Source organism: Trifolium pratense, linkage group LG2, assembly GCF_020283565.1.
Source record: "Trifolium pratense cultivar HEN17-A07 linkage group LG2, ARS_RC_1.1, whole genome shotgun sequence".
In the NCBI taxonomy this organism is placed as follows: domain Eukaryota; kingdom Viridiplantae; phylum Streptophyta; class Magnoliopsida; order Fabales; family Fabaceae; genus Trifolium; species Trifolium pratense.
The window spans coordinates 59671780-59682840 of record NC_060060.1 but is presented as its reverse complement, the minus strand read 5'-3'; the positions used below and the strand labels follow the sequence as shown (position 1 = coordinate 59682840).

The 11061-nt window shown below is 29.9% G+C and overlaps 1 non-coding gene across 1 annotated transcript; it reads right to left on the bottom strand.

Annotated features, from left to right (window-relative positions):
- Positions 1-6402: 6402 nt before the first annotated feature.
- TRNAW-CCA lies at positions 6403-6474 on the bottom strand. The gene has a single exon. It is a non-coding gene; the product is annotated as a tRNA-Trp (tRNA).
- Between the last annotated feature and the right edge of the window lie 4587 nt (positions 6475-11061).

Below are 11061 nucleotides of genomic sequence, written 5' to 3'. Positions count from 1 at the left end.
AGTATTGAAAAGGAGAGGTAACAAAGGGAGAAAATGTATTTTATTCAATTCAATGGGCGTACTCTAGTTGAAAATCCAACAAAATGATTCAATGTTTCATTCAACTTTTTGTTATGTTCTTGTTTTTTTGCTATAGTTTGTTTTGGCTTTTTTAACCGGTAGTATAAAATAGCGGATAACTGATAAGTTAGCTTATAGTGTATAGTTTATAAACAAGTTTTTAGCTTATAACGAATAAGCTAGCTATGTGAATTTGTAGTCTTTAGTAAAATTATTGGCGGTTGAACTAGCTTATAAGTATGAAATGACATAAAAAAATATGTTTAATTAATATTTTATTTTCTCCAAGTAAGTTGATAGGGGTAAAATTGAAAGAAAAAATATAAGCTATTAGCTCATAAACTACTTGAAATTGCTATTTTTTTAAAATTGTTACTAAACGGAATTTTTAGCTTATAAGCTACTATAAGCTATCTTATTTCTTTTCTCAAAGTGAGTCTATCTCGATTCTTAAATGTATCATAACAAAGGTAGATATCATAAGTGTATCGTAACAAATCATGAGTTAGTTTTAAATAACAATCTTATTTTTTTTTACTTTACTCTTTATTTATATTACAGACTCAAATGACTATTGTAGTTACCAGATAAGTTTTAACATGTACCATTTTTATAAGTGATTTATCATATAACAATATTTAAAATTCAAACGACGACTGCGTCATTGTTCGAAAGTATATGTTTATGTCATTTTTATTTTTGCGATTGAGATAATTACATAATTGATATTTGTTTCATTAAAATAATAAAAAGAAAAAAAAATTGTAACTCATATTGATCATGTTAACAATAGAGAGATAACCAAAGACAAAGAGTAACTAGGGTTTCATAAAATTGGAATGACAACATTGCCTTAAGAATATAAGGGTTAAATAGAGAATATAGAAAACCTAAAATGATTAAACTACTAACTTAAAACATAAGTTCAATACCTTAAACCCGCTAATATTTATTATCTAACACCTCCCTTCAAACTTTCATTGCATATCATGTTAACAATAGAGAGATAATCAAATACAAAGGGTGACTAGGGTTTCATAAGATTAAAATGACACATTGCCTTAAAGAAAATAATGGTTACATATATATATATATATATATATATATATATAGAAAACGATATGACTAAATTACTAAGCCTCTGTTTGGGAAGGCCAATAAGTTAGCTTAGAGCTTTTAAGCTAAAAGCTCTGTTTGGTAACTGATGACAGTCAATTATATGATATTTTTAGTAGTAATTTATGTAGTTTTAATAGCAGTTGAAGCCCAAAAGCAAGAAAATACCTGGAAAAATGAAGTTACTTGGCCCAGAAGTAAGAAAAGTGGGAAAAACAACAAAAAAGGGCAAAAACGTAATAAACAGCGCGAACCATCGTACCCACGATGAGATCCGGCATGGTGCAGTGAGTAGGCGGTTTAAATTGAAGAAAATCTGCAACAAATCTTTTCCATCGTACCACGATGACTTGTCATTGTGGCACGATGATGACGGCAAAAGCACGCTGACGGTGGTTCTGCAAGTGCACAGAATCGCTACCCAGTAATAAAGTGATAAGTTTATCGTTCTCCACAGGGATTGTGTCAAAATTACTAGTTTCGCTTAAGAATGAATTTGCATTCGCTTTGGTGTTTGGTGATAGTTGTGCGGGTAAAAGTAAATTGCAATAATTAAAGAGCAAAAAAGTAAATTGCATGAAAGTAAATGACTGTAAAAAGTAAATGGTGCGTGTCTGTCCACACACGTGGTTAAGTGTGGTCGGATCCCTCCCTTACTCCTGCTTGTTGGTTATTCCATTGTTTCCCTATAAAGTGCACTTAACCACCGTCAGTAACAGTTTTAAAAAAGAGCTTATAGCTTATTTTACTAGCTTATAGCTTATAGTTTTTTCTTTCAATTTTACCCCTATCATCTTACTTGAAAAAAAAATTAATTTTTTATGTCATTTCACACTTATAAGCTAATTTAACCGCTAATTTTACCAAACGCTATAAATTCAATCGGCTAGCTTATTTGCTATAAGCTAGCTTATCAGTCATCTGTTTTTTTACCAAATAGAGCTTAACTTAAAACATAAGCCCAATATTAAGCCCACTAATATTATTATCGAAAAGATCTAATGTCAATTATATCACTATTTTGGTTGTAAAGATTGAAAAATAATAATTTTTACTTTTAAAAAGTACTGTCAAAATCATTAGCATTTCTAAAAAATTTCAACACTAATTCACAGTAAACCACTCATAACACTCACCCTAGTTACTCTTTTGGATTGGACCTAAGTCCAACTTGGCGCCTAGCTCGATCCAATTTAGTGTTGTGCTCGACCCTTATATGTTGGTCCAAGACTACGCATTCATGCATGCCAACGGTCATAAAATTATTTTTTACTCCTGGAACGGCCGATATTGAAATGATTAGTGTTTACTATCAATCTTGAGTCTTTGCTGCTATTTCGACAACCATCAACATCGAGGTTATTATACCCGCCCTCACATTAATGGCCGTAAGTCATGACTCCGCATTGAAAACTATATATCTTTTTCATATAAAGGGATCATACATCTTATTCTTATCCTCTAAACTAAACCTCTCACTACTTCAAGCAATTTTTATCTTGAGTGTTGAAGTGTACGTCTTGCGGTACGCTTCTCTCCCTTCACAATCATCGTTTTGAAACAACGATTTCACCGCAATTTCTTCTTATTATGATCAAGTAATATCGGTTGACAGTTACCATACCACAATATTATTGTCAGCTTTCGAGTATTTGGACAAAATGAATAAATAAATAAATAGAGTTGCTTCCGTATAAAACAAAAATGAGAAAGTTGGTAAACAAAACATTCCATGATTCGCGAATCATCATCATCGCATTCAATATTCATGGCTTATAAAATTAGGGTCATCGTTTTCAAAAAGAAATATGTATGCATTTTCCATACTCCACCCATGGCCATGACATGTGGACATCGTGTGCCTCACACAAACACCACAGTCCAAAATGATCCTATTTCTTTCTCGACCCTCGTGCTTAGTATATTTGACTTCCCATGGCACCAAAATGGGCAACGGGGTTGGTTGTACCGTCAATCTCATGTTGTTGCTTCTTTACTACTAGTATATGTTGCACGTATCTACTCCTTTCCTTTCTATTCTATATATAAGAAAAAGTTTAAAATTTTTTTTTTTCTTATATATAAGGCCGGATGGAATATTATAATGACAAACTTGAATTTACATATTCTTCTTTTTTGCCGTTGACTAAAAATTTCACTTCAAAATGGATAAATTGGAAGCTCGGATTTGAACTTAACTCCTGCATAGAAAATATAATGTCCTTTGAGCTAAGCTCACAGAAATTCTATGTATGTTGATTTCTATATATGATAAAAAAAAAAAAAATGACCCATTCTTAAATTATTAAGTAGATGGTCAGAAATTTAATATTTAATATATATGAAAGAGAAAAAGAGAAAAAAAGTTTACATTGTATGTTCACAAATTTTGAGTATAAATTAATTATTGTAAAATGGTAGTAAAAATTTCAAATATATTATAATAATAAAAAGAAAAAAAGAAATCGATACAAATGTTACTTTTAAACAATTTATAAAATAATTTGAGAAAATAATTAACTTTTTAAATGGGATGGATACTTTTAAGCAACCGAGAAATATCTACTTAAATTAATTAAGAGCATAATATTTAAAAGTTATACTTCCTTCCTCCCGGATCTTTAGTCTTTTTAATTTTGTCGCAAAACTTTAGCTAGTCATTTTAAGAAACCAATGCACATTTAGCGGTACTTTACCATTTGTACCCTTACAAAAGTTAAATCATTAATTAAATATAGGCTTAAATGCAGTTTTACCCCCCTATTTTGAAAAATGCGGAATTTTACCCCCTATTTTAAAACACGGAATTTTACCCCCCCTATTTTATAATTTGTTGGATTTTGCCCCCCCACCAAAATTCTGCACAAAATCTGCTTCTGAGCCTCAAGTTCAAAGCTTCGCACAAAACTCAATTTGGATCAATAATTCACCAAACTAGTACCGAAACGACCGAAATAGAGTTAGTTTTCCACAGAATCAAACTCCACTAAATTTGGAGTTACATAAAGAGATTAATTATCGTTTTAGTGAAGGTCTGTCTAATTACTAATGCTGTAGAAATCTACTCGGGACCTTCAAATTCAATATCGTCTACCGAACGCATCGTGACTCCAAATTCGACGAAATTGAAATGACAACAAGGGTAATTTCGTTAACTTTCTATACATGTAAATACTATTAAAAAATGAGCTATACGGTGAGAGGCATGACGAAAATGGCAGTAGTAGTTTCATACGATAATTAATTTGAATAGACCTCCACTAAAACGGTAATTAATCTCTCTCTGTAACTCCAAATTTAGTGGAGTTTGATTATGTGGAAAACTAACACTATTTCAGTCGTTTCGGTACTAGTTTGGTGAATTATTGAAACAAAATTGAGTTCTTGCGAAGCTTTGAACTTGAGGCTCAGAAATAGATTTTGTGCAGAATTTTGGTGGGGGGCAAAATCCAACAAATTATAAAATAGGGGGGGTAAAATTCCGCGTTTTAAAATAGGGGGTAAAATTCCGCATTTTTCAAAATAGAGGGGGTAAAACTGCATTTAAGCCTTAAATATATTTTCCCTTTCTTAATAAAGTAAGAGTAAAAATTATTTTACTTATCATTTCTTAATCTCCATGCAAAACTCCAAAAAGACTAAAGTTTTGGGACCGAGAAAGTAGTTACTAGTTAGGCAACCAATTCTTTTATGATATGGGCATGGGCCTCATAAGGGATACGTGCAAGATATATTTTTTAGTGGTCTTATGAATAAGTTAAAGAGTTTTTTTCTTTTCTGTTCAATTAACCTTTTTCATGAGAACAGTTAAAATTAATTTAGGCCATACATGTTTAGATAAAGAGATTATTTCCAACATATAGCACATATCATCAAATAAAATGAAATAAAAATATTGTTTTTGTATATGTTAAAAATTATTTTCATAAGCTATCTTGAAATTTATAAAAATATAAGTTGGAAAAGTTTCCAAAAAATGTCATAAACTGTTTTTATAATTAAATTCTGCCAAACTGTCTTTGTATAACTTATCCAATCAATTGTCAAAAAAAATAAAAAATTATCCAATCAATCCTTCACTTAAATTTATAAATTTAATTTGTACATTGTTAGCGTAGTAAAACTATATACACACATGCCACTGATCATTTTATTCTACAATTACAATCATACATATAATCACATTAATTGGCTCCTATTTTATTTATTGTTTGATTGAGCTTCTTTTGGACTTTAGAGTTTAGACCCATTTAGTTTATTACTTTATTATCCATTTAGTTGCACGTATAAATGTAGTGTTTTGAACATATTTTAACCTAATTAATGAATGAAATGAAGAAAAGATATATTTTATTTCTTAGATGGCTTATCTTATTCTTTCTTAGACCTAGCTTAGTTTTGCATAGTTTTTTTTTTTTTTTTTTTTTTTATTGATAAGCAAGAATTGGATTATAATAAATACAAGGGGTACTCAACCCTTACAATCCAAAAATAATCACCTTAGATACAACGAAGACAAGCTAAGGGATTGTTACACCAGTCAAGGAAAGCTACATTAGCAATGTTCCTTAATCGTTCGATGAACCAAAACCAAGCAATATAAATAATTTGATCTACTAAAGATGAAACATTAACAAAATCTCCTCTAAAAATAATATTATTGCATAGTTTTCTTTGATTTAGTTACAAGAGACTATCAAATTGGTGCTTTTATTCATTGAAACCCTCTCCCATGACTTTATTTATTTTGTTTGTCCCTTGAGTCGGCAGTGCAAGTTTCAAGCAAATGAAAATAGAAAAAAATATGTATAGTATGGTCTGTAGGATTCCAAGTGTGAGTGATTAAATCTCACATAAACTATGTAAGTGAAGAATGTTGAATTTATAAGAGAGATAATTCATTAACCTAATGTCTTAAAGTTTAGGAAAAATATAGACGATTTAGTTTTCACCAAACAAATGGGGTATATGGCACTAAGTGTAGTGATGGTTCTGTATGTGGTGGTCTACCCATGATAGTTGCATTTCCTATGTATGCATTCCAATAAATAATACTCTCTTTTTTTTACAAGATATATTAAATAGTTAATACTACTTTTATTATACGTTAATTAATTATGTATTTCGATTGCTTAGATGGGAACATAAAAGTGTTCGTGTTTGAGGTTTAATTACAACAACGTGTCGTTTAATAAAGGTGCAGAATGCAAAATCTAATTAAAAAAATGAACCTGACGTGAATCGAACACGCAACCTTCTGATCTGGAGTCAGACGCGCTACCATTGCGCCACAGATCCTAGATGGAAGAAACTGCGCTATAATTATTTATATAGCTAACTGTGTATAATTGGGCTATCTTGGTTTGCTATTGGCCCATCGCATGGAATTGGGCTAGAACAAAAACTAAGTAGGCTAACTTAACGACGACAAGGATATTGTGTTAGACAAAAATATAATGATGATTAATTTGTAAATGATCATGCAATTAGAAAGAATTCCTTTTAACCATATTTGAGTGTTCCTTTTCCAAATTATCACTTATCCGTGTTTGTATTCTTTTTCAAATTCATATAACATTTCATTCTAATATATGTGTTTCTTTGAATCGGACATTCTTTGAATCGGACAAGTTCTTTCATTAATCAAGTAGTTAACGAGTTTCGGTTAAGACATAATCAATTAAAGTATTTGACTCCATGAATAGCTAGAAAATGGAATTGAAGAAAACTATACCGTACAACACAAAAAAAAGACATCCAAAGTATATTTTAAATTTTTTTTTTGAAACCACACCTCGCAACGGCTTTAAAGTACTCTCAATAAGTAATTTTTGAAACACATTTTTTAAATTTCACAGAATTCATTTTCAGAGCCTAAATAAAAAAGTTCACAGAATACAACAAATGTAGTGAGGGAAGGTACGGGGGTTTGATCATTCTAATTTTAGGTGTTAGTAACAATACCCATACATTCTCTATTTAGAACAGGCCCAAATTAAAATGAAGATAACATATTGATTTTTTTTTTTTTAAATGAAGATAGCGTGTTAGAAGTAGAATTGTTAATAACCTTTTAGAAGTTTTTTTTTTTTTGGTACAAGGAGGGAAAGAAAAAGGAAAACAAACAACAAACAAATTATCTAGAAAATAAAGTCCCGCAAACATCAGCTAGTAGGAGGAGACTCATTTCATTAGGTGGAATATCTATAGGAGAATAAACTTCAGGGTTTCGTGCTTCAAGTTTGGCTAAATAATCCGCACATGTGTTGCCCTCTCGAAGGGTATGAACAACTTTAACCCTCCAGTCCTTAGCAAGGAGATCCTTGATATTATAAATAATAGCTGCATAATGGTGTCAATCATTAACAGGCTCTGCTAACAACTTGATAACAGATCATGCAAACTGGTGACTCTGGATAAAGAAAATTGTAAATAAAAGTAAAGATTTTATGTAGTAACTTATTTTTTAAATTTTAAGGTATTGAATCTACTATATTTTTTAAATTATATTAGCTTTTATTGTCTTAATAAGTGACTTTGGGATACTTTTTTAGCATTTTTTTAAGAGATCTTCTTTTGACGTCCTATAAGTTTTCTTGCGTGCCTTGTAAAAAGACCAAAATATCCCTTTTGTTATTTAACCGGCGAACACAATTCTCTATTTAACTTGCAGACGTGTGAAAATATCGTTGTTTTGTCTACCAACTAAGTAGCGAACCACAAATGTATCGACCGACTTTCAGACACAAACAATATCCTTCTCCACCAACTTTTTTCCTCCACTCCAAAACCACCTTTTTCACAAAAAAAAAGTTTCGAGGTTCCAACAAACAAACAAAGCATCAAGGAACTCCATAAACATCCCATTGAGCTAAATGCAAATGTAATATGAATCTAAAACCTTCCTCATTTCATTTTGTATGCATTTTGTTTTTATTCTTTTACTCTAAATGTGCTTGTGTTAATATCCAATAATATTTTCGAATGGGTTAAATCCATTTAGAATACATGCACATTACCTTTTGACTATCACATCACATAAAAGTTTAAAGATTAATCACTTGAATCAGATAAAAAAATTTCCCCTCATATTTCCCATCACTATTTTACTAATGTGGAATTCCATCATCTCAATACCAATGAGTCAATGACTAAACTCAAATACTTGTAACTTGAATTGACACAACACTTTCTTTTCCATAGATTTAGATGGAATCTTCACTTTTTAGGTAGGAAACATCGGTTATCCATTTCTCTTTCGGTCATTTGTTTGATTAAAGAGGAAACAAAAGAAAGTAAAACAAAAGTTAAATATATTTTTAATCCTACAATATTATTTTATTTTAATTTTAGTTCCATTAAATTTTAAAAATAATTTTAATCCTCCATAATATTGCAGTTTGTAAGAATAATTTTTATTATTTATTTATAAAAAATGATTACTTTTTAGTCCTTCAAAATAGTTTTTAGAAAATGGAAATAAAGACTAAAACTCTAAAAGTGAAATCTCTACCAAAAAAAAAAGATAAAATTGAATTATTATTTTTTGAAGAAATAAATTTAAAAGCTCATAATCTTACACTGACTCAAAACATATTTAATTCTAAAATAAATTATGAGTATTGGTATCCAATAATCAATAACGATACCTACCAACTCACTTTAATATAAAAATGGTACCATGATTTTTTTCAGTCGGACATAATTACTATAGCCATGATATGAACATGCACATTTCCAGTACAAAGGTGTATGACGTTAAAGCAAACTTTCTTTTTCTTTTTCTTTTTTTTCTTTTTTTTTTGGTACATAAAAATAAGCAATAAATAGGGGGTGTTGCGAGACTTAAAGCAAACTTTCTAATTGCACGTTCTATGCCTGCCTTTTAAATAGTGAACCCAATACCATAATGCATTTCATTGACGCTTGCAAATTGAAAGACTAATTTTTACTTCATAAGGTATGTGTCCACTCAAGTGATGGTGACCTTCTCCACTTAAGAAAAATGGTCTTTTCTCTTTTTATATATTTATTTATTATTGAGAAGAGTGAGCGATGCTTAATAAAGTTTATAAAAAATAATATTATCCATCTTACACGTTAATTTTGTAAGAATGAGTTAGGTTAAATACCGTAAAAAGTAGTGTTGGATAGCTCAAAGTATGCAACAATATGGTGGAAGATGTATGCACAAGGCAAGCCTAACTAGCAGTGAAGAGAAATGCACTACAATGGCTATGGATATGTTTATAAACAAGGATGAGAAGCTTATAACTAACTATAGGAGGTTGTAACCACCTCTAACTACTTGTAACAACTAATAACTAACACTACTTGACAGTTGGCTTGTTGCACAAGCAATTGTCTTATTCCTTCAATTCTTCCCTATCAACAAATACAATAGCAACAATGCTTAACAAAATAGTTGTCAAACTCGTGGGTAGATTCGTACGACTTTACAAGTATAGGAGATAAAAACGAGTTAAATCGTGTATAGAATCGTTATTTATAGACTCGGGTAAACTCAAGTAGACTCGTATGAACTCGTGAGTCTATGGCGAGTTTACGAGTCCAACAATTATTTTGAAAAAAAAAACCCAAAAATGGTCTGAAGTCCCCAAACTCTAATATATATATATATATATATATATATATATATATATATATATATATATATATATATATATATATTGAAAATCCATTAAACCCTTGATCTATTTTGTACAACATTACATATTCAGAATTAGAAATATTGTGGAATTTGATATTGGGCATGTTTGTTATAGATTTTTATAAAATAGATTCTTACAGTCTAATTAATATAATTTTGTGTAAAAAAAATTACAAAGAAACTTTTTATAAAAGCTTCAAATGAAAATTTGGTTTGAATAGTTATTCTTAAAATATTATTTTAGGTATTTCATCATTTTATTGGAAAAAAATTTGGATATCAAAATTTCAAAAAAATCACTTAATTTTGAAGCTGTTTCAAATAGATTTTCGTAAAAATCATTTTTGAAATACAACTTTTTGAAAAAATTGTGATTTTGACTATGTTTTGATCTTCAATAATGTATGTTTATGTTATGTGATGTCAAAATTAGTGTTTCAATTTAGAAAAAACGAATATAAAAAAACTTGTAATATTTTGAAAAACGGTTTTAGAAAAGCTATTTTCAAAAATACAAAGAAAAAAACTATTTTTTTAAAACTTAAACAAACATGCCCATTATTGTTACCAATGTTGTGCAAAATGGTGGTGGTGGCAATGTTGAATTAGGTGGAAGTTCAAGCAATCCAATATTGGTTAATGATAAAGAAGGTGTTTCATCTGAAACAGAGTTTGATGATGATGGTCAAATATCGGCGAAGATGGATGGTGATGATGATGTTATTGGTGGTGGTTATTTGGACAATGGACAAAATTTTACTGAAGTCCCATGTATGCTTCATGAGCTTTTCTTTATGTAGTAGCAAATTAAGAAGCAACTAGTACATTAGATACATAGTTTTGCCTTTTGTTTTATATCTATATATCCATGTCACTTACAGGTTTTTGAAAGTAATTTTAATGTTTAATAGACTCGTACGAGTCAAGTCTGTGAGTCGAATTTGCGAGTCGAGTCTACAGACCTTTTACGAGTTTAAATAAACTTGCAAGTCTGATAATCTTACTTATCAATCAGGATCACCAATCATTTATATTCATGAAGTTCTTCAAATCTACTATGGTTGGCACCAAATATTTAAGTTGTTTGGTATTTAATTAGGTAATGTTTGAAAAATATAGAAAGAAGAACCTAGGCAATTATAGAGTGTAAAAACAAGTGAAGAATAAATCCCACACTATATCTTAGTCATATAGCAACGAATTAGTACATAGTT